Source organism: Pleurodeles waltl, chromosome 3_1 (genome assembly GCF_031143425.1).
Source record: "Pleurodeles waltl isolate 20211129_DDA chromosome 3_1, aPleWal1.hap1.20221129, whole genome shotgun sequence".
Taxonomy (NCBI): Eukaryota; Metazoa; Chordata; class Amphibia; order Caudata; family Salamandridae; genus Pleurodeles; species Pleurodeles waltl.
The window spans coordinates 1,390,657,073-1,390,682,844 of NC_090440.1; positions in this window are offsets into that span (position 1 = coordinate 1,390,657,073).

The following is a 25,772-nucleotide window of genomic DNA, read 5'->3' on the forward strand; positions in this document are numbered from 1 at the left end:
GGACATTGTACGGCCAAACCCTGGATAGCTCGCAAAGAAAGAACATTTTAAGGAGGTCTCAAATCTCATATCTGCATGGATTTCTAGGCGTTCTGATAGGCATGACATTCGTTTTTCGAAGGCGGGGGGTTTGGGGTCTTGATGTTTCTCCCTTCACCCCCGCCCCTGGGAAGAGATGGTACAAGCCGGGAGCGAACTGGTGGTACCCAGAGCACGGTTACTCAGTAAGAGGAGGAGAGGATGCTCGGCCGCGCCTGAGCTCAAGTTTGACGCGGATCACACTGTTCGACGCCTGATTTCCTCCAACCTCGTTCCTGCCAAGAGCCCGCGGCCCGAGGAGATCCGCAAGGATCAGCAGCGCCTTCCTCTTGCGACCGGTAAGCAGCCGACCGTCCCTCCTTCTGGGAGGGAGCACCATTCTGAGCCTCCCTTCCTGCGGGCCATCGGGTTCGGCGCACACCTGGACTTGCATGCCAAGGGGCACCTCCCAACCCCACAACAACAAAAATCCTGGGTTACACGCGCCTGTGCAACCCACTTCTATTCCTGGACCAGGAAAGACCAGTCGCACTATGTCCAGAGCTGAAGCCTGTTCACATGAGCTCACCTCCTATTCACCTGGGCACGACTCTCCCTGCGCGTCCACATCTGGGCACTGCACGTCCAGCCGCTCCACCTCTAGACACAACACTCCGAAGCCTGCCCATCCACATCTGGACCTTGCACGTCCAGCCGCTCCACCTTCAGACTCAGTACTCCGAACACTGCTTTTCTACATCTGGACATTGCACGCCCAGCCGCTCCCCCTTCACACATAGGCACATTACGCCCAGCCGCTCCGCCTCCACATGTGGACTCAATATGCCCAGCCGCGCACCTCACATCTGGACGTTGCCGCCCAGTAGCACCGCGCCTGTCCGTTCAGCCCCGTCACCCCCAAAACTGAACTCTACACGCGCAACCCCACCACCTACACGTCAGGCTACTACACGCCCAGGCACTCCAACTCGACATCTGGACACTGCACGAGAAACGCAGGCCACCACACCTGGACTGTGCACGTGCCAGCGAGGGCGGGGTGTTGGCAAAGGCAAATGGCCGAATGTTAGATTTCCCTTCTTTCTTCGTTTTTACAAGACAGGGGACGGGGTATTTAAACAGCAGGAAGACGGCATGCACCACATTGTGTGAAGAATGTCTAGCGGTGTGCCTCCGTTGAGTGATACTCCAGGGGTGCGTATGCACATTATGGATTCAGTACGGGCACTTGTGAGCATAGAGATGTCTATGGATATAATATCAGTACGAAGGGATTTAGAGTCATTGTACAGCGCCTTCTTTAATTAGTATTGCATGGTAGCGCTTTCTTGGGCTGTGATTGCCATCCATCCGTTGTTTTTGGCTCTTTGAGTTGATCTTGGGCGGTTATTTGAGATTTGCCAAGACAAGCAATGCTTTTTGTTGGTCAGTGTGAAAGCTACACCAGTTGATCCGTTAACCCGATTAGTAGGGCACAACGTGAATGTGAGGACTTTGCTGTTTTTCTTAATGATGGGTGGTCGGTTGGCCAGTGTTGAGCTGGTGATTGAAGGTGGGGCCCACCGTCACTCGTTTTTGGCGACCATACTTACACTGGGAAAACGAGGAAGCATGGGTGATGCAGACTCTGTGTGCAATAAAGGGGCAGACTGTGTCTACCAGAGTATTGAAGAGCCCTGAGGTGGAATTCATGCTTGGCATCCTTGGTATTCGGCACCTCATCTTCGTGAGTGCCGGCCTCGGTCTTCTGAGCAGAACTTCGGTCCCCGGCAGTTATTATTTTACAAATTAAGCACTGACTGGTTCATAGTCCGACCGATCCAAGTGATTTATATATTATTCATTATATTTTCATTATATGCTCACCACCACATCATATGTATTTATGTCATGCCGGTGAAAAGGAATACGAACTATCACATTTGTTATTGATAACAAATGCATTAACTAGCCTGCATTCATTCATTTGTTAGGAAAGTTCAAGGTCAGATGTTACTACAGTAAAGGCGAACTGTGGCGGGCTCAAAGTGGCTCACTGGGCGTATACTGGCCTACTTAATGAGATGATCATTTATGGCCATCGCAATAAATAGCATATTGATATCATACCTGCATATCTGCCTATATACTATATTCCTCTTTAGATTTAACCTTCATTTGTAACTATTTTGATAGCTATACTCCCACATTTTAATGGCACAGAAACATACTTACTGTCCTTATATATACTACCCGTTGTAAGCTGCACATATATGGATATTTCAAAGGTACAAAAACAAACGGACCAGTTATCGATACAACAAGATAGATACATTAACAGAAGCATAATACGCAGATGCATTCAGTAGGACAAAGACATGATTAAGATGTGCAGATATAGAGCCCCAGATCCATATGTGGGTGAAATGATGTTCTAGCTGAAATTCATGAATGTGCCTAGAAGAAATGAGAATTCCACAGTTCGAAATTCCATCCTCAATATTATTCTGAATACCAGCTAATGAAAACAGAACTGCACTGCATGAGGATAGTATCTTGGGTGCATCAGGTGTGTGTAAGGTACTCCCATCACACACTTCTCACAAGACAAGTCGGTGCAATACCCACTCACCAGACCATGTTGCTCATTGAATGAGGGGCTAGTTTGTGTGTTTTTTTGCCACAAGTGATGTGACATTCATTACAATTGGTGGCAATTGTTCAGGTCTCTCGCTTGCTCATCATCAGCTGTATCGGTGAACCTAGCGAAATGCAGTCTTATGTAATGTAAAGATTTGCGGCACTTTGTTTTGTTGCTGTGTGAGTGTGCGTGTGTGAGTGTGTGCTTTTTCTGTATGGCACCCCATCATATTCATAATAGCTAATCGGAAAAGAGCCACTGGGATACAGGTCACACTAAAGAGCCCCTGGAAAGAATAGCTCCAACTCAAAGTAGGTATTGCACAACATAGATGTGAAATGTAGGAATAAACCGTTTCATTCTAAATTAATTCATAAGTTTGTTTTGTGGGGGATAATCAGCATGTTTTTTCAGAAGAATAGAATTAAAAATGTAAAGTGTAAACAGAAAGGTAGAAAGTTAAACTATATTATGTGAAATACACAAAAAAAGTGCAAATAAGTCATGAAATCAAGAATGTGTCAGGATTAAAGAAAGGTATACTGGTATGGGAGAAGTTTAGGGTTACGTTTACGTTAGGTGTATGGGTAAGGAAACAGTCTGGTCTGATGGATGAAGTAAACTGGGCTGTGGTAAGGATTAGAGTGTGATTGGAGTAAGAGTTTGGTGAGGTAAGCAATTGCTTTAAGGTCATGTTAACTTGAGGGATTGCAGTAGGGCTTGAGTAATAGTTGATGTGACATAAGATGCAAGGGAAGGTGTTGGAGTTAGGATTAGTATAAGGGTCACTTATGGCTTGGGGTTGGAGGCTTGGAGTTGGGGGATGTGATGGGGAACGTTATGTTAAAGTTTAGTGGTTTTTAAGGAACATATTGTTGGGAGGTTTCATTGACGATTTAACAGATGATGTAAGAAGGTACAGGAAAAAGTTTGACACGAGAGTGGGCAAAAGGGATATCCCCAATAATACAGTAGTGACAACAGGGTGGACAGAGAAAATGGTTGGGAGTAGGTTAAAATGAAGTAATAAAAATTAGTTATCAGATTCAGGATTAATGTATTTGCATGTACAATGCACACATTCAGTGGTAACATTTTAACCGGCTGTATTTTCCACACACATACTAGTCAGTTGCCACTTTTTACTCCTGCTTTCTACCTTTTCTTCTGTGTTTTCTATTTTGTATATGCAATCATCAAATAAATGAGAAATATAATTACATGCACTTTGCACAACGATAAAACCACCTCCCTGAATAAAGTTTGTTATGCACCTTCCATTGAGGTTTGAGTATCATACTATCAGCTCAGAGAGGAAGAATCAACCAGAACTCCACCCCTTTGTACAGTGCTTAACTTAAGCCGGTGTTACCAGTGGGGGCCATTATACATTTACCCCGAGCAAGAGAAGGAAAACAAAGTAGAAAGAAGAGAAAGACAGAAAACCACCATAAGACTGAAAGCAGGAAACTGCACGTGTGAGATAAAGGGGCAGGGCTTGTCTGGCAGTGGAATGAAGAGGCTTGAAGACTACGCAGCCTTGGTATTGGGCGCCATGACATTTAATTGCACCGGCGCAGGCTTCTGAAAAGAGTTTCTTTCGGGCACTGGCACGCATTCTTTTCCAAATAAAGCAGGCCAGTGCTCAAGGGAGAGGGGCAGCCCACCTCTGCCTCGGGTGTGAAAAAGTCATATAACATGGCCCTGCTGTCAGGTGACCCGGTGCGGCTCTCTGGCAGCTCCTGTACACGCTAAATTTAATTTGACTTCCATTTTAGGTTGCGAAGTACATACAAGTACATCTGTGTAACATACAGGGCACAAGTGTGCCCATGAGGAGCACACCATAAAAGGAATAGTGTGTGCTTACCACGCAGGCGGTTTTGGGGTGTGTTTTGGAAGGATGTTGTGCATATAATATTCTCCTCCCTCCTCCTTTTGCAGTGTACAGGTGGAGCATAGCCATAGGACTCGAACGTTTTTGTTAAGATTGGAATTTAATGTTCATCAAGAAATTGATCAATAACATAGCACATTTGTAGGACACAAGAGTTTCTTGACACTACTGATAGTGATAACTACTTTATTTGCAAGAATATATCTTATAGAATTTCCAGACTTTAAGACATACACAATGCACATAGAAATAAAATAGGAAGTAACACATTTAATTAGCAAGTCAACTAGTTACTGACAGATAACAAATGTTTATTATTAGCCAACTCAATAATATTCATGGTGCTGACCTTGGAAGAATTGAAGGCTCCGGTCACCTGAGTGGATTTGAACCCAAGTCCACGAGACCAAACGCAGATCCCAAGAGTAAATGCATTAGCCCACTGAGCTACCAGAACCAGACATGGCCCAATGTTCACCAGATCACAGTTCACATTAGAGGTAGTCGGGCCTTGCTGGAATGTGGATGATTTCCTGTCAGGCTGGTTCAGTGGTAGGCTGTGAAATGCAGCCAATGGCGGGTCAAGCAAAAGACAGCTGCCAACCGGAATGCCCTAATAATTCCTAGACCCCATCGTTCTCATCCAAGTCCTTGTTTGTTCATTTCCTTCTTCAGGGGAAATGGCTGTCAACTTTACCAGGGCTCCTGATTGTTTTGTCATGGTTCTAAGTTGATTGGTGTTTGCTATCTGACAGGTGGGGCTTTCAGACAGCTTCAGGGTATATGGGTGGGCCAAAATTATAGAAAGGGAAGGAGGGCTAAGCTACAAATCTGAGAACTGTAAGCGTTCTTCTTTATTATGGAATGTAGGGTTGCCTGTATCAGAATGAGGAATCACCACCCATGAGTGACTGGGACAATGAAGACTGAAAAATTCTATACAACAAATTAGGTAAGAGGTCAGGTGAAACAGATTGGCTGGCAAGCATTTTTTGTGCTCCCACATCTCCCAATCGGGAAAATCTGAAAATTCTTTGTTCAGTTTTAGGCTCGTACATTAGTCGCTCTTCAGTTATCTTTGGAAAGAGGATATGTGTTTGTATGATTAACCCCACCATTTTTGCAGTGGGTTTTCTATGATTTGGCAGTGGGAAAAGATGGGGAGGACAGCAGTCCAGACCTTGCCCTTGGGTTCCAACATAGGACCAGGAGAGACGGTTTAAAATCATATTTTTCAGGATAACCCAACTGTATGAACTGCACCCATTTACAGAAGACATGGCAAGTAATTATTGATAGGGTTTGAGGATATCCTGTTAATAATAATAACTTGCTTTTTTAAAGGCATCTTCTACCTCCGTTATTGCTGTGCTTAAGCACAGTAAAAAAACAGGTATTATTGCCCAATGTAATTAATGAACCTCAGACAATGGAAGACTGAGTGAGCTTGATGGGACTAAAAGTCATGACCTGGAGGGCACATCAGAAATCAGCAGCAAATTCTTAACTCACTGAGCCATCTTGCATTCTATAATTTATCTGACCCCAGATGGGGAGAGTCGAGCGTGAGTTACAGTACAATTATTAATTCAGGCTGGTTTACAATTACTTTTGCAAGTTTTAAATTACCTAGTCATTTATCTAGTTATTTACAGAAAGTTGCATTTTGCCACTTTATTCTTAAAACTGTCATGTTGTAAGCGATTTTCATCAGTCGATTCAGCATTGTTGAACCACTCCTATAAGTTGAAGCTTTTGTTTATGAATAGCGGTGAAGTTAGGAGAAGGATGGAGGGGAAACATTGTGGTGACATGGGTGCAAAAGTGTGACACTCTAAAGCCCTAAAGCCTTAAAAATTGTGATGAATTGAATGCTTGAATTAATCTTAACCGCTATCAATTACTTGGGCTGCATCCTAGTCCAATATTATTTTGCACACCATGTCCTTAAGATGACACCGGGTAGAGGGACTGAGTCAGGGTTGTAATAGGCAGAGGGAGAGAGGTTTGAAGAGAGTTAAGTAGAATAGAGATAGGTCAAATTGAAACAAAGCTCACTTTTACAGGGGGCCGCTTGGAAGGTGGGGGCCCTGGGCAATTGCCCACTTTGTCTACGCCTTAAAACTCCTCTGGCCACGAATGGTTTTGCCCCAGTTAGGGCTCATTAGCTAGGTATAGCTTTGTTCCAGTGGCATAGTGTGAAAGGGACCCACATCTGGGCATACCCATCCTACCTAAGGCGCCACGCTAAAGGATGACAAAAAGTGATTGATGGAATAGTTTAATTAATCTCAGCCACTGGTAATATTCGAGGCCGCAGCCCAGTCCATCGTCATTTTGCAGAGCACAGTCTGAACTGCCAGATTCTCTGTACTCCGGAACACGAGCAACCCAGGGCCAGTTTCACCTGGATGATGACCCCCTAACTAGAGCAAAATCAGTCCTGGGTTGCTTGTGTTTTGGCTCAAGGAGGACTTGGTCTGGCAGTTCAGGCTGGAATGTTCCCACTGAAGTAGGGTCTTGGCTTATTTACATGTGGCTGGGTCCAAACTGAGCTACCATGGTGGTCGAAAAACAGTGGATGGAGATGCAGCCCAGAGTGATTTCAAGTGGCCTAGATTAAGTCAAGCATTCTGTGCATCACATTGATGTTGCTATGTGCATAGAAGGGACCACCAAAGTGCTGTTTATGGCTCTGTAAGGTTTTGGTGTGGTGTAGTATGTTGTGAATTGGTATGGTGTGTGAACTGGTGTGGTGTGATGCTGTGTTACATTTTAATGTGGTGCTCTACAGTGTGATTTGTTGTGGGGCTGTCTTAGATTTTAGTCCAGTGTGGTAAAGTGGGATGTGGTGCAGTGCTATGCTGAAGTGCATGTGGTAGGTTATGTTATGCAGTGTTAAGGGATCTGGCTAAAGGATACTGAATCTTGAGAGACACGCAGCTTAGTTAAGACAGTATGGCATTCATTCATGGGCAAATAATGCTTAACAGTGCCTCACTATGGGAGAACCTGTGATAGACAAAAATAAGATCCCATGGCGATGTAGGCAGAAAAAAGTGTGGGACTCATATTGGGGCTAGGTGACATTTTGATTTTGTCAACAAAATATGCTTAATTCCTGAATTTCACAGTATGTGATATTTATGAAACGTCTCAAAATTTCACATTACACAAGACCATGGAATGTTTGCATATGGGAGACTCGTTCATACATAAAATGTCGCACCAAGAAACATTTTATTCTTGAACGAAAGCCCTGTTGATGTCGTGCAAGACTTTTTATGCAAAGTGCGTTCGTGTGTTTAAGAAGTCAAACAAAATAAAAGCTAGTAACATTTCACGTTAGACGTGTTATTTCTAAAACTCTGTGAAAACATAATTTCACTTACACGCTACATACAGCAGACCAGTTAATACAGAAAGTAATTCTAAGCGTTATCCAGTAGCCAATCAGAGACCGGTTTTGATTGGTTGAGTGGTAGCCAATCAGCACTACTGAAGTGCTGTTGACTAGAGCCCATGGTTAGGCTGCTGTTCAATTGTTAGGTGAGAATACATTTGGTATAATGGTTTGTTGAAGCATTGATAACATTAGAAATACCAAGCCTGTAGAACGCCCTAACTCTGTGAATTTATAAGGAAACAGAGTGAGAGTTATCCAGATGAAGCAAGTGATGCTTATACAGTGATTGGCCAGTGCTATGTTATAAATGTTATATAATGAGCATTGGTACGGTGCCTTCTATCATACATTCTGTACCATAGTGCTTGGTACGCTTTATATTCGGTTCTGGGTTTTCCAATTAGTTGTATCACTGACCGTGTAATTTTAGTAGATATCAGTTAAATGGGTATTTTTGCGATGTTTAGTGTGAAAGTAAAGTGAGTTTATTCCTTCTAAAGAGTTTTCTAGTGTTTTTTTTGTATGCATGTGTGTGTTAAAGAACTTCACCATTTTTCATTCTGCCGGGTGGCCATTGATCATAGCGCAACCTTTGCACATTGTTTTCTAGGTAAGCATAATTTGCCAGGAATTGAGCAATGATGTGATTTTGTGGGTTTTAGTGCATGTTTTTTAAAGGTAATTTTATGTGAGTGGCTCTAAGATATATGCAAGGGAGTGCTGTTGAGTTGGCAATGCTTTTCTAACTATGCAACTTAGATATCATGTATGCATGCTGTTGTTGGGATACTATCTAGTGTGTTCTGTTTGGGAAAGGTGAAATACAACTGTAATTGGGAATGTGTTGTGTATTCAGTTTTATTGGGTAATGAGTGCTTTTAGTTGCCTAGACATTCCCGCTTATGGCAATCAGACATCTGTTGAGCTTAAACACCCCCAAATACAAGACGCACCGCAGCCATCCAAAAAGTAAACAACAGACAGATTTCACCACAGAGATTTGTATGTTGGTGATATCTGTCTGTTGTTTACTCATTGGATGACTGCAGTGTATCTTGCATTTGGGGGTGATTTAGCATTGGTGTTGTATTGTATCACAATATTTATATAGCACTTACTACCCCATATGGGGTGCTGGAGCTCTTACCTACATGTGTAGCAGGCTACACCACGTAGGGTGTTGTCTTTGTTTTGATCCTAAATGGGAAGTCGTTTTATGTTGTATGTTAGGACCACCAAGGTGCGATTATCGTGTTATGGCAACAGCGCTTAGAAGTGTGATGAATGAAGACGTGTGAGAGATAGGTGCACAGTTTATAGCTTTTAGTAAACTAGCATCTTTGAGCAGCTCTGCAGGTCCCTTTTTGGTATTTCTTATGATCGTAGTCCACTTAGTTCGTTTCTTTACAAGGTTGCCCTTTCTGAGATATTTTGTTTAAAGTTTATGGTCCTGAGCAGGCATAGGTTAAAGGGAGAGCTGGTGGGGATATCTGCTGGGATAGACTTTATTAATATCACCCCATATCTGTTGTCATTGTGAAATGCAAGAAGTGGCTGTTGCTAGTCGGGATCTGCAGTGTTTCGCTCACCAGCGGTATGTGGCTGATCTCTTCAGTTATTCTGTCCCTCTTCAGTTGGTGATGAGTAGTTTATCGCTGTGGACTGGCACAGGACCTACAGCAGTTTTGTTTTATATAAGCGTCAGAGCATCAGGCAGTAAAATTGAATTATTAAGCAGCTTGCATGAACTACATTCTCCTGTCTGACAGCAGTTGCTGCTAAACACACAGCAGATCTTTGTGGGCACTTTGGTTCAGGAAGGCAGGAGCAGGAGAGGTAGGAAGGGTGTAGGCTGGTGGATATAAACAGTAAGAGACAGAAATGAAATGCGTGTGTGTTTGCGCGAGCACCTGTGTGTCTGGTGACAGAAGTGTGGTCTAGCAGACGAATGAAAATGAAGGGTCGTCTGTTGGCATAATCCAAGGGAAGCAGGAGGCAATGTCTCTGCACTCCGGGGAGGGTCTGGTCTCAGAACACCTGTAAACCTCTTATCGATTGGGAGTTCCTTAGGAGCACTTCTAGGAGTAAGTTTAGCACTGTTTGGACTGGAGTATTTAGGAGCATCAGAGAATGTAATCCGCCTTTAGACAACAGGTGATACCCACGAACAAACCAGGAGGGAGACAAGAAAAGAGGATTTAGGGACTTAGGGCGATATGTACAAACACTTTTTCCCATAGACACAGAATGGGGAAAAACCTTTGCTACATCTGGCCCTTAGAGCGGCCCCACAGTGGCAATAGTGTAATACGTTTACAGATAATGGAACATATTATGTCTGTTTTCTACACACAACAAGATGAAACCTTTTGTGTTGAGTTGTTATTGGGGTGTCTAAAAGACTTAACCAAACTAAATGTTATGAGTTAGATGCTGGCTTTAAATGAAGCTTAGCCGGGGAGTGAGGCGTGGATTAGCTTTTAATCGGCAGCGGGTGAAGAATTAGGCACCCAGAGCCGGGCATAGCATCATTTCGTGACTGTAGAAAGGCCCAGTTGAGGCGAATAAATATGGCTGCCCGAGCCGAGCTCGAGTCTTCCCTTCTTAGCTCTTTTTGAAAGAAAATCGATAGCGTGCTCTTTAATGTTGGCACCGAAGCTAACGCGGGCCAGCTGCGGAAGATTAAGAAAAACGCACACAAAAAAAGGAACCGGGCATGGCTTTTGTTCCCGTGAAGAAGGCATCTGGCCAGGGGCATTATGGGAAAAGAGCGCTAGTTATTGTCTCCCGGGCTCGGCCAGCAGCGCCTGGGAATCCCTGATAAGCTGATGGGTAGCGGAGCTGGGAGCTTCAAGGCAGCAGGCCTTGTTAGCCAGGGTCACCCGGAAAGTCTCCCGCACTGGCCTCCATCCTCCAGAGTCGGGGGCGCTAAGCACCCCCCCCCCCCTTTTTTTAAATTTAGGAGCCCAGTGCTTCATAGTGGAGTTTAACCCTTCTACAAGCGCTCCTACGTTTTGGCTCATAATGAGAGGTAAAGCAACTCAGTAACGTGGGGATCCCTGGACGTGGGTTCTCATGAATTTGTGTGAAATGCATGCAAATGACCCATGTCCGCTAGAAAGTAACATGCGTGTTGAGAAGAATGGATGTTTGTCTACATTTAGCCGACACAGATGCACCCGTGCATCTTAAATCTGGCCCGCCAAGACACCTAGCAGCCAAAGCACAGCCGAATAAATAGCCGGCGCTTTAGCACCCTCTTCAAATCCGTTTACCTCACGTCGGCGTTTGAGCAATATCTCTGGAAGTACAGAGTGCCTGCAGGGTGATGCAGCACTCTATAACCAACTCTGTAGATTGCTATACAAAACTCCGGGTCAGCTACACCAGAATATTCTCTGGCACACGCGAGGAGGACGCCAGCGAATAAAGGTACAAGCTCTGCTCTGGGGCAAGTTAACAGGTGATAAAATGCTCTGGAGTAACATTGCACGGTAATTACTGTGGGATAGGATGATAGGCAGTGGAATGATCTGGGATAAGTTTACATTAATGGAAGACTCAGACAGGAGGTTATAGACTGTAAAATGCTACGAAATACATTCAGACACTGCTTAATTTGAGCCGGTGGTTTCCGGTGCGGTGCACCAGCACTTATTTTTTAGGGCCGGCACTTATTTTTCCGCCTCAAGCATTTATTGCGAGCACAAGACTCATATGGGAAAGACGAGGGAGGAGAAAAACGAAAAAGCTTCACAAAGGGAGAAAGAGTGAGCTGAAAGAGTGAGTTTAAGGGGCAGGGAGTGGCGGTGGATGGATTAAAGAGGCCCGAGATAGCTTCAGGATTACGCTGCCTCAGTATTCAGTGCTCGCACATTTAAGTGCAGCAGCCGCATGTTTTAGAGGAGGGTTTTGGGCACCTGCATGTTTTTATTTACAAATTAAGCGCATTCAGAAATGTTGAAATGCACTACGATAACATCACATATGACGGAGAACCTTTGGATAAGAGTGTAGCTATTGAAATGCTCTGGTTCCAAAAGGGTTGGCAGGGTCCTTCTCCTCGTAGTAAACGATGGAGACTGAGTACGAATATGAGGTTCCAAAAAGGCTGGAAAAAAGAGACACAGCATGCCCACTGCCAATGGCCAAGTTCCGATTCTTTTCTAGGAAGAAGTACCAGATACTGGAATTATTAAGACTCACTGTGGTATCGCATCCTTAAAGATAGTCTCACTCCTGGACAGCATTGTGGGTACCATACGCCTAGCTAGAGTCTCATACCCTGAGAGATCACATCTTCCTGCACGGTATCAAATCTCCCACGAGCTTCTTTAGAATCTAATACCATGAAAAATAGTCTCATTCTTGGTAGGCCTCATTGGTCTAAACAAAAAAAGGAGAGAGGGAATGGGGGCTAGGAGCCAATAAAGGTTCAAAACCAAGGCTCTGGAATTCCTAATATATCAAGTAATGGGTGTACTGGTCCTATCGAGACACAAAGAAGGAAAAAAGGAGGATGGAAAATGGGAATCTTAAGAGTACTCCTTGGAGTCCTCACACATCCCGAGGGATGTCATGCTTCATTAGAGGGCATTCTCCTCATCAGGCTCGTGCTGCAATGGCTTATAGGTCCCCCGTAGGGTCACTTTGGCAGAGGTTGATAGAGCGTTCCGTACTAATAAATTACCTGTATTTGGACGCTCTTGGGTCGATGAATCTTTTGACCAAGTGGGACTCTCTTCACCCGAGATCAATCAATTTAATCTAATCAATAATCAATAACGAACATATGCAATGCCCTGATCAACATAACACTTCACAATTAATCCAGAAAACATTTCGGCGAACCATGACCTTTCGGCCATGAATAACCACACCAGTTTATTCAAAGTTAATGAATTTATTTCCCTATATTAACAAAGCTAGCACAATATAAATGTGTCTCAACACCAAATGATATATGTAAATGAACATTAATAGCTGTCCATAACGGCGAAAAAGATGCAATGTATGCAGCATTTGAATAACAATGCATTCGATAATAGCAACGCAAACCACTAAAACTATAATCTGTAATGAGCTAATTGCATACATTAGTCAGCATAACAAGGTCTCAAATTGCATCGTGCACCAAATGAATCCTCATCTAACCTCAAATTAGCATCTGCATGTGGGACTTCATGCAAAAACAATTTAGCAACATAGATTTGGAAAACTCCTAACTAGGGCTCTTATCAAAATCAGCAGTTGGTTACCTAAAAGAAACACAATGCAATTGTACAATTTCCTTTCATATTTACCAAATTCAATCAGCATTCAAGGAAGTCTTCGTCTCACAGGTACCGGTTTCCGATCAGCATGGGACGGGGCAAAGGGGCAGGGTGGACGGGGCAATTGCCTCACAGCGGCAAGATAAACTACTACTTTATGCAAAGGGGCAGGTCAAAGTTAAAGTCTCTAGGGCGAGAATTTCTTAAAGTCTCTTTCTCTCGATTAGAGAAAGCATCAAAGTCTCATTCAAAATGACGTCGAACATCAATTGGCATCGTAGAAGATGGCAAAATGACGAAGTCGGCAAGATGGGCCATAATGGCTGCAATGTCCTGCAATGTCTAATGTCAAATGTCTAATGTCTAAAAAATGGCTAATGGCTGATGCCCAATAGGTAATGGCCGCTTTCTTCTTGTGCACCAGGTTTAAATAAACAACAGTTCAAATCCAGTAGGGTCTTCCATTGGAGGGTTCATAGGTTGGCTTCAAATTGTCCAATCAAAACTACAATTCACAAGCTTCTACCTAGGCATACATTATCCTTGGAGTCGGGAACGTAAGTTGCAACATATTTTACCAATTAACTCACTTTCAGAGCTTCCATTGTCTGCACCTGCAGATTGACCTTGGAGCAAAGAAGAAGATGCCAGGCTGGCACGAAACCTTAAAGATAAGCATGTGAACCGATCTCACTGGAAAAGTACAGCTTCAAGCAAGAATACACTTTTTATTAGCACATTAGAAAAACACGAGCATCTAAACCGTGAGACAAGGCAACTAGGCCGAAGCCTCCACTAAAGTTATGCTAAGTTAAAACATTTCAAACAAGCAAATCATGGCACACGTTTACGGTTATGTCAGATTAGTACAATTCTAATACATCACGTTATATAAAGCACGCTTATAAATGTTGGCGAACTACTCTGAGGGCACATTTGTCCCCGTACAATCTTTATTAGTTCGGTTAAAGTCACACTTGATTATTGCAGCACTACGTTTATGCGCTAATAAATGTAAAACCTTAATTTCTGCGTCATCAATCCCTCCTCTGATGACTACTTGTCATCACACAAAACTATTCCCACAAATTTTATTCCATTAAAATTCTGTCAGTTCTCTTTGCCTTTTAGTTCCCCTTGTTCTTGCTTTGTATTCTTCTGCCATTCTTTTCATCATTTTCTCTTCCTTCCTTCTCTTAATTCTTGCCATTATCATTAGTATTCCTCTCTTTATTCCCCAAATCCCAAAAATGCAAATTAGTACTATTAGTATTCCCTGTATTATTTTTAGTAATATTCCATTCCAAATGCCACCAAGCCAATTTCCCACTGAAGCAATTCCCTTTCCAACCTTCTCCCAAACTCCTGGTTCTTTCAATTCCTTCAAGTCTGCACTCTCTTTTGTTAGATTTGCAAGCATTGTTTTAATCTTCACACTGTTGTCTGGTATATACGTGCAACAGTGACGCGCACCAAGCATTTTGCAAACGCCGCCATCCTTTGCTAAAAGAATGTCTAGGGCAAGCCTGTTTTGAAGAGTCATAGCTCTTTCTGCTGCAAGTTCAGCATCCATCAGGATTATAGCACCTGAAAACTTTGTCAACATGTTATCCACTATAGTAGACAACTTTCTTATTTTGATGGAATTCAACACAACTCCTAATGAAGGAATCATGGCTCCAAATATATCTCCTACCACAGCAGCTGCGGTCTCTCTTTTCTGGATACGATGAGATCCAGACGTCTTTGGAATCACCGATAGGTCATCCAGTTGATAAACCTTTGGGAACACTATACCCAAATAACATCTCCCCCACCATCCCTTTGGAAGACGATAATAGGCATTATGCCCACAAATGTAATATACACCAGGTATGACAGGGTCAAGTCCGTTCAGCATGAATGTCCATTTGGCCTTAAAGATAAACGTATGTTTACATTCACTCGCTCCCACGAAAATGTTATCATAATAAGATTCACCACGATATATACAAAATTTCCCTACATGCCAAGCGTCTAAAGCTATTCTCCCTTGTGTTTTTATTGCGGCAAAAGCATAATTATCTACTGAAGTCCTCTTACTTAGCTCTTTTTCTAATTTCGCATTCATTTGTGCCCTTCTATTATCTGTGCGATCTAAAAAGCTTATTTCTACTGCAGAGAGCGAGCATGTAAGGTTTTCCCTATGAGCGTGAGCTGTTTCAAAAGGTTGCATTGGCTCGAAAAAATCCCTCATTATTTTAGCATCCCAATCTTTAGCAATCTGGCTTAGTTGCGTTATTATAGGAACATATGCAAAGGTAACATCATAATTTGAATAAAAATACTGTATGTTAGTTTGACCATAAAATCTAGAAGTTACTATACTACATGTAATCCCATATGTAAGAGGCATGTGGTGATAAGTCACCCCTTCCGTTACCGATGTCGGTATCTGTGTACACACGTAACAATCTTTCGCATCCATAGTCCAAACATATTCGGTTAGTAGGCGATAGAAAACATTATACGAAAGTTCCTTCTTATCATGCAAGTGTCTCTCATCTAATTCTAGTCTTTTCAATGCGGTTAGTTCAGTGACAGTAACAGGAGCAGAAGTAGAAGCATCAATTTTCTCATTCTCACCCTTTCCACGCGTTGCAAGTACTATTGCCATTATTATTAGTACACATGCAGTTATCAAGCCTATACACGCATATTTACAATATTTCACTCTACTGTTTTGTGTAGCCATGATCTGTATAGAATCAGAGAGCTAGAAGCACCTATAAAGAAACGATTTAGCAATTAGTTACAAAGCTGAACGAGCGCAATGTTCACACAGTTTTCTTCAGGAGCCCAGCCACTTATCGGTTAGCAGCATTTGTCTCAATTCGGCAATAACTCAGTCTTTTTTTTTTTTTTTTTTTCAGTTAGCAACGTTGTCTCAAATCGTGTTTAAGAGTCAATCAGGTTATCAAAGTCTTATCAAGTTAGCAAATGTCTCATTCGGTTTAGCAATGTCTCAGCTGGTTGTATCACGTTAGATTATAGCAAGCAATGTCATTCAATCAATAGTGTCCATAAAACTTTTCTTTTCTATTGGTATCTCTTCTTCTTCGTTCTCGAGGCTAAGAGATACAAATTCGTCGGTCCAATCGTCATTGACTACATATGCCCATTCTGGACCGGAATATCTCCTGTTTGGTATCCTTTTCCTTTTCAATTTTGCATCTCTCTTTGATTCTGCCTCACTGGTACTTTCCTCTTTGGCCAAGTCCTTTTCTTCACTTGATGCTGGTACCACGACAGACACTTCCTTTCTTTTCTCTTTCACTCTTGGCCTTTCACTGTCGTTCAACTTTTCTCTAGTTCTTAGTTTTACTGGTGATATACTTGGTCTCCTCTTTGCACTGTGTCCACTTGATGGACCTGCGATCTCTTCTGTGGAAGTTTGAACAGTTTCGTTCTGTTCTGCCTTGTCCCCTCCTTCTGGGGAGTCAATCAGGTTTTTCTTTTCTTTTTCTGTATCGTCTGCTTCTGGGAAAGCCCTCCTCTGATCAGGCTCTCCTGCTTCTTCACCTCTTTCGAGCCCTTTGTCACCGTTACTTTCTTCAGGCTCTTTGTTACCTTCAGCTGCTTCAGGCTCTTTGCTACCTTCAGCTGCTTCAGGCTCTTTGCTACCTTCAGCTGCTTCAGTCTCTTTGTTACCCTCAGCTGCTTCAGGCTCTTTGTCACCTTCAGCTGCTTCGTCGCTGTCTGAGGTTTCTCCTTGGTCTTCCCCAAGTGAATCGGTTGTTTCGTCCTCAGAGAATATTTCTCTCTCTCCTATTTCTGCCTGTTCGCTTCTAGTTCGGCTTTGCTCTGTCTCAGCGCTCGGCACTTTGTTATCAGGTACTGGCAGTTTCAGCGCTTCAACTTCCTCATCTGTGGGACACAACACCTTCTTTGTGTGACTGGCGTGAATCCAGTTGGGAACTCCCGCACACTTCACAGCGGTAGTGGTCGTCAGGATCACTTGGAAAGGGCCTTTCCAACGGGGTTCCAGACACGACTTCCTCACGTGCTTCTTTATCACGACCCAGTCACCTGCTTTCAGTGTGTGTCCTGGACCTTGGATCGGTGGCAAGGTGGTTGCTTCCACCTGGTGAGAGAAAGAGCGAACCACGTCAGCCAGACCTTTGCAGTAGTCTAACACCATATCATCTGTAATATTCAAAAGCGCATTTGCGGGAACTGCAGGAAGTCTCATGGCCCTGCCCATGAGAATTTCGTGCAGGGACAATCCAGTCTTTCTGTCAGGGGTGTTTCTCATTGACATTAACACCAAAGGCAATGCGTCAGGCCATTTCAAATTTGTCGATGCACATATTTTCGCCATTCTTGATTTCAGTGTACCATTCATTTGTTCCACCAGTCCTGAGGCTTCAGGGCGATAGCTACAATGCAGTTTTTGCTCAATGTTCAGCGCTGCGCAAAGTAACTTTATCACCTCGTTATTGAAGTGACTTCCTCTATCTGATTCTAAAGAGATCGGGAATCCGAAACGTGGTATCAACTCCCTCAACAATAGTTTTGCGACTGTAAGGCTGTCATTTCTACGTGTGGGGTATGCTTCAATCCAGTGACTAAAAATGCACACAATCACCAACACATACTTCAGACCTCCATGCACAGGCATCTCAATAAAGTCCATCTGCATTCTGCTGAACGGGCCTCCCGCCCTGCCAATGTGGCTCACGTTCACAACCGTTCCCTTTCCTGGGTTCATCTGCTGACAAATGACACATCGATGGCAAATTGCTTCTGCAACTTGACGGAATCTGGGGTTAAACCAATCAGTTTTGAACAATCTTATCATGGCATCTCTCCCTAGGTGAGCCTGCCCATGATAGAACCGCGCTAGCTGCGATAAGAGACTATTTGGTAAAACAAATTTTCCCTCATTTGAAACCCATAACTCATCTGGTCTCTTTGTACATTGTGACTTAATCCAGGAAACTCTTTCATCCTCCCTGACGCTATTCTGTAATGCTTTTAGTTCATCCATTGTATCCACGACCTTCAAGGCAAATGCTTCAGCTGGTTCGAGTTCTGGTTCACTTATCAAATTCCATTCATCCCTGAGCAATATACAGTTCAAGGCACAAAATCTTGCGACTTGACCCGCATATGCATTTCCCAGAGAAACATAGTCCTGTCCTTTTGTATGAGCACTACACTTTACCACTGCAATTTCGGCTGGCATCTGAATGGCGTGTAACAATTCCCTTATTCTCTCCCCGTTTTTCACTGAGGACCCTGAAGAGGTCAGGAAACCTCTCTGTGACCATAGTTGCCCAAAGTCGTGCACAATTCCAAACCCGTACTGACTATCAGTGTAAATGGTAACCTTCATCAATGTAGACAGTTGGCATGCTCTAGTAAGGGCTACAAGCTCTGCTACTTGTGCGGAATAGACTCCTTGAAGCCAGGATGCTTCCAAGACACCTGTTACAGTACATACAGCATATCCTGCTTTCAATATTCCCGATGCATCTCTTAAACATGACCCATCAACAAAAACAATTTGGTCATTTTCATCAAGCTTAGTATCCTTAATGTCAGGTCGAGGTTTTGTGCAAAATTCAGTCACCTGAAGACAGTCGTGCTCGACGTCTTCAGCGTTCTCAATTTCAGCATTTTCACCGGGAAGCAAGGTTGCTGGATTCAACGTAGTGCACCTTTTCAGCTGCACATTCGGTGAGCCCAGAATTATTGTTTCATACCTTGTGAGTCTTGCTCCAGTCATGTGTTGCGTTCGGGAGCGGGTCAAAAGTATCTCAACTGAGTGAGGGACCATGACTGTTAATGGGTGTCCCATCACTATTCCTTCACTCTGAGTGAGGCTGATACCAACTGCTGCTACGGCGCGCAAACACCCTGGCAGTGCTGCTGCGACCGGATCCAAAGTAGCTGAAAAATACGCTACTGGTCTGTTTATGCCACCATGGGCTTGGGTCAAGACAGACAAAGAACATGCATCACGTTCATGACAAAACAATGTGAAAGGCTTTGTGTAATCAGGCATACCTAAAGCTGGAGCCCTGCTCATGCATTCTTTCAATTCAATAAAAGCATCCATCTCATCTCCTTTCAGCTCAATTTGATCCAAGGCATCCTTCTGGGTCAGTTTCAGTAAAGGCTTTGCTAGAGTTGAAAAGTTGGGAATCCACTGGCGACAGTAGCTCACCATCCCCAAAAACTTCCTCACCTCCCTCCTCGTCTTTGGTGGACTCATTTGAAGTACACTTGTTATTCTTTCCTTCATTATTCTCCGTGACCCTTTCTCTATTTGATGACCCAAGTATTTTACTTTCTTCTGACAGAACTGCAACTTTGAAGGAGACACCATGGCCCTCATTACAACTTTGACGGGCGGCGGAGGCCGCCCGCCAAAGTTGCGCCGCAGGAATACCGCACCGCGGTCTGAAGACCGCGGCCGGCATTCTGAGTTTCCCGCTGGGCAGGCGGGCGGCCGCCTTAAGGCCGCCCGCCAGCCCAGCGGGAAACAACCTTCCCACGAGGACGCCGGCTCGGAATCGAGCTGGCGGAGTGGGAAGGTGCGACGGGTGCTACTGCACCCGTCGCGTATTTCACTGTCTGCTATGCAGACAGTGAAATACAAGCGGGGCCCTCTTACGGGGGCCCCTGCAGTGCCCATGCCATTGGCATGGGCACTGCAGGGGCCCCCAGGGGCCCCGCGACACCCCCTACCGCCATCCTGTTCCTGGCGGGCGAACCGCCAGGAACAGGATGGCGGTAGGGGGTGTCAGAATCCCCAAGGCGGCGCAGCATGCTGCGCCGCCTTGGAGGATTCTGACGGGCAGCGGAAAACCGGCGGGAGACCGCCGGTTTTCCTGCACTGACCGCGGCCAAAGCGCCGCGGTCAGAATGCCCTAAGGGGCACCGCCAGGCTGTCGGCGGTGCTCCCGCCAACCGCGAGCCTGGCGGTCACAGACCGCCAGGCTCGTAATGAGGGCCCTTGTGTCCATTCCTTCCCAAATGGTTCAGTAGAGCAATGGTGTCGGCTGTGCAGCCACTTTCTGTCTTAGATGCAATCAGTAAGTCATTGATGTACTGTACTAGGGTTGACTCGAATGGCAATTCTAACGCTTCCAAGTCTTTCTTTAGAATCTGATTGAAAATTGACGGTGACTCCGAAAACCCTTGAGGAATTCGACACCAACTGTAAACTCTGTCTAAGAATTTGAAACAAAAGAGAAATTGGCTGTCCTCATGAAGAGGCACCGAAAACAATGCTTGTGACAAATCAATGACTGAGAACCACTCGGCATCGCAAGGGACTTGAAACATTATCACAGCTGGATTCGGTACTACAGGGCAGCATTTAATTATGATGTCATTTATTTTCCTCAAGTCCTGCACTATTCGGACCTTTCCACTCGGCTTTATTAGTCCCATGATTGGTGAATTACATGGACTGCTTAACACTTCTTTCAGTACTCCCTGTTTTACAAACTCGTCAATGAGTTGGGCGACTTTCATGAGGGTGTCTTGTGCCATATGGTATTGTGGGGTCTGGGGAAAGGTTACATTGGGTTTTACGGTCACTTTCACTGGTTCCACTCCTTTCATCAATCCCACCTCTTTTCCTGTCATATCCCACACTTCCTTTCTGACTGTTTCCCGTAATTCAGGTGGAATATCTTCTTCAGTTATCATCGGAAAAAGGTTAATCAGAGGATATTCTTCATCGACAGTTTCCATCTCATCCCCTTCTACACTGTCCTCTTCTTCCCCATCACTGCTCGTCTGAATTCTAATTCCATCGTTCGAACACATAATCGAACATCCCAATTTGCACAACAGGTCTCTCCCTAACAGTGCTATCGGGCTTGAGTCACATACCACAAATTTATGTGACCCTTGATAGTTACCAAATCTGACTAGTACTGGATCTGTGATTGGGTTCGTCAGGTGCCTGTTTGCTACTCCCACTACTTGAACTGTTCTCCCTGAGAGTGGCAAATTTGGTACTTCAATGCTCCTAACAGTTGAACGTGTGGCTCCTGTGTCAACCAAGAATGAAACACTATGACCCATAACTCTTCCCTCCACATATGGACCCTTTTGATCAACTTCCAAGGATGCTGCAAGCACACAATTTCCCTCCTCATCTGAACTTTCACTCTCCCATACATTGTTTATTCCATTCTCACTGTGTAATGGGAACTGTTGTATGGTGCCATTTGTATTCATCACGTGACCCGAGACCTGTGGAGGAACCATCACTTGCTGCTGACTCACTGGTGCCAAAGGTATTTGCATTTGCTTATTAGGTACCATGGGAAACTGCTGTTGCATTGGCTGCATTTGCGTCATCTGCATACGGGGCATCTGCATCTGCTGCGGCTGCATGGGCTGTAATCCCTGCAGCTGATTTATGGTCTGAAAATTTGGGTTTGGACCTCTCATTTTCGGTCCCCTCATTGTCTGGAATGCATTGACATCATTGTTTTGCTGACCAACACCTGCACCTTCCTGCACCACCATCGGGCACTCGCGTTTCCAATGACCGACGATTCCGCACACGTGACACGGCATCACCCTTTTCATTGCCTGCACACCATTCGGAATTACAACAGTGTTCAAATCCGGACCATTACTCCCGAAGCCTCCTCTGCCTCTGCCTCTCGCCTGTGGCTGAAACACCATATTTCCCTGCGGCTGCGGCTGCGGTATCTGCTGTTGGAACCCTTGCAACCCTTGCAGACCTGTCTGAGCTGCTTTAAGTTGCATCACCATCACTTTCTCTTTCAACCTTTTCTGTTTCACTTCAATTTCGTCGCTACAGTATTTCGCATAATTCAACACCTCATCAATAGGTTTCGACTGCCAACAAATCAAATGCGTCTTTATCATCTGACTTATCTCTGGTCTCAGCCCTTCCACAAATCTAAACACAAAATGAAGCATGTCCTTCGCCTCTATTGTTTCCGTGCCACTGTAGTTCTTGAACGCCTTCAACAACCTCTCATAGTAACCATGAATCGACTCTTTAGCCTCTTGGGCAGTTCGATCAATCTTCTGCCAATCCACATTTTTCGCGGCAACCTTCATCTTCAAATGCTCAATCACCTTATAGTACAAGCTCATCACCATAGGTGATGGTGCACCCGTATCCCTGTCTCTCTCTGGTTCACTTGTCGGCCAACCTACAGCCCTTTTGCAGTCTTCCCACAAATCTGCCGGAACCACAATCTCAAAGAGGGTGTTCAGGTCTTCCCAAAGACATTTTGCAAGCTTCACAAACCTATCAGTCTGTTGATACCATTCAATCGGTTTCTCTCTTAGTTTGGGAAAATCATCCGTGAAAGACTGAATGTCGCTTCTGTGCCACGGTACATGTATTAATTTTCCCCCTGCTGTCTCCCTCATTGGTAACATGGTTATTGCATCACTACTCTGCGGTCTTTTCTCGTTGTGCTCTGGGACACTGTCTTTCCTCTTTTCCTTTTTCTTTGCCCATCTGCTTTCCCATTTGTCTAAGCACCTCCACACTTGTGCACTCTGCAGCAATTCTCTAAGGTGCGTTTTCATGCCTGCTGACCTCATGTGTTCAAAGTCTGTGGTCCCGAAATCCAATCTATAGCTCCTGCTCAAGTGTTTTGTCTTGTCTATCTCAACCCCGTTTTTGTCAGCTATTTCTTGCAACCTTCTATGTACCTTGTTCACTTCTCTCGTAATCCTAGGACATAGATACCTCAGCTCTTCTTCCGAGTAGGACTCTAACCTATTCACACCCATAGTCCCTTCCACCAATTCTTCTGCTTCCATGTTCAACCTTACCCTATTCAGATAGTCTTCTCCTTTCCCACTGGCTGAGCTTTGTGTGGAATTCAGACTGTTGAACCACTGTGTCAGCTGTTGCGCGTTCAACCCCATCAGTGTAGCATTCACATCGACTGCCATTGATGGTTGCGGCAACTTTTCAGTGTTCGATGATAGCGGTATCATCAGTGGGGGACTCGACCTCACCACTGTTGACTGAGCACATATGGGACTAAAATCCATCAAGGACCCAGATCCAGTTGGCAGAACCGCTATCGGAGTTGTCTCTGGAGTGTTTTGTATGCACCTCCTTTCCATCCCACTCTGCACCATTGATCCTTGACCGCTCATACCTGAGTTAGGCTGAATGTACAAAGGTACCGGTGGACCTACAGTAATGGGTAGGGATATCGCATCTGCGTTCTGTCCATTCCCCATGTTCTGAGGCATGTTCATTCCCATACTATGGGTCATCATTGCCGGCATGCCCGTCTGACTCCCCGTCATCTGAGCACGTGCGGTTCCCCCCTGCATCTGCTTTTGAGGCATCAAAAACTGGGTTGATTCAGCTTGTGCCAATGTTGAGTTGCGACCATTCTGTACTCCCATTACGGTTGGATCTAGAACCATTCCCGTACTGTTGTCACTGCTGTAGTACCTTGGGACCTGCGGCTGATAATTTTCTGCTGTTTTCAATATAGGCACATCTGGATATATTCTCCTAACCTGCGGTATCTGCGGGGTGAACAGTAAACTCGGGTCCTTAGATCCCGATGGCGTTTCTGAACTCGGAGTTTCATTATTCTGTACCGGTGCCGGAGGGGCAGAACTGGTACTTGGACCTTGTCCACTCTCTGCATAAGGTGGTGGACGGTCGTTCAGCAATTGCATGATTAACTCCTCATCCTCTAACTCCTCTTCTCTCCTTAACTTTTCCTCGTCCTCTCTATCTTTGGAACATCTCCTGTTTGTCTTACAGGTAGCTTTCTTGCCTGTCGCCTCTTCTTCCTTAGCAATTGCGGGAAACAATTTTATCCCCTGCAATATATCTGACCTCCACACCTTCTGTGCATTATCCCACCTAGCGTCCGCTAGTGTCTTTTCTACCTTTCTTATCCTGGTCTCGAACTTATTTTGCTGTTGCTGTCTAGCCATTAGTTCCCAAATCGCTAGAGCCTCAAACTGTGCCGGCCTTGGAGGTACCTTCATGTCGTACATCGCGAATCTCAAATTCTCTAGGATCCTTATATTGAATGTCCCATGGATCGGGAACGCTACGCTCCCATGTTTCTCTGTCAGCTTGTGCCATTGCTTTAGCCAAAGGCACGGAGCTACCCCCTTTTCCTCCATTACAATGTAAGCTGGTGTACCTTCGGGTGGCGTCTCCTCTCCTACACTCGCTTTAATGTAAGACTCCCCCTTCATCGCACTCTTTAATGCTTTAAAAAATTTCATTTTCTCGTCTTTTTATTTTACAAAGTTTGTAATCAATAAGTGACTTTAATTCCCGGAATACTCTTCGCTTGCCTTTCCCCTTCCAATCGAGCCCCACGGACTGCGTCCAATCCGTGCGCGGCCCTTCTTTGCAACCAACCTATCCCAGCGCGGCTCCTAGTGACGTCACACTCACACACACTGCGGCTGACAAAGCCTCGCGGCTTGTCCTCCTTCACTCCGCTCCTCTCGTAACAACTTCTGGCATGTATCGCGAGCAACCAAATAATAATAAAACAGATCTGTCGGTTTACTACAGGAAGGGTAACACAATCGCTTCAGGACCTTAGGGATTTTTCACTAGCCTTGGCAGTTATTCCATCTTTCTCGGTCCCCACTTTCGCAAGCAAATCCTGACCCGCAGACTCTGCTCTCAACTTGTCAATGATCTATTCTAGTGCACTTAGAATTTGTCAAAGCCCGAAGTCGAAGTTTTCTTTCACTCCCTTAACACACGTACCGACTCGTTGACCACGCCCGGTCAACCTACTAAACCGACCAGACCACAACATAAAACAAGTGTCTCATACACTTTTCAACATACTCCGGAGTCTCTTGACCTCGCAGGACCCGTCTCAACAACAACAACCACGTGGACCTTTTTCTGCACAAAGCGCCACATGCACATGAAGTTCGACGACTTCCCTACTCTCACACTCGGAGTCGCACCTCCGCTATTCTCTAAAATCCTTGCAACCTTTTCAAACAATCTGCGGCAATAAGCTGTGCAAGTGCAAAACCCTGACTTCACTCATACCGTCACTAGTACCGCCAACGCCGATTTCACACCTCCATTCTCTCCATTCGCAAGCTCCGAGATCCCGGGAAAGTCGCGGGGGACTTAGGGCATCATCATTCTCTCAATCTGTTTTACCCAAGAAAAATCTAATTCAACACCATATACCTCTCGACTGGGGTCCCAAAAGTCGGAACCATCCTCTGCTACCATCTACTGATAGAGCGTTCCGTACTAATAAATTACCTGTATTTGGACGCTCTTGGGTCGATGAATCTTTTGACCAAGTGGGACTCTCTTCACCCGAGATCAATCAATTTAATCTAATCAATAATCAATAACGAACATATGCAATGCCCTGATCAACATAACACTTCACAATTAATCCAGAAAACATTTCGGCGAACCATGACCTTTCGGCCATGAATAACCACACCAGTTTATTCAAAGTTAATGAATTTATTTCCCTATATTAACAAAGCTAGCACAATATA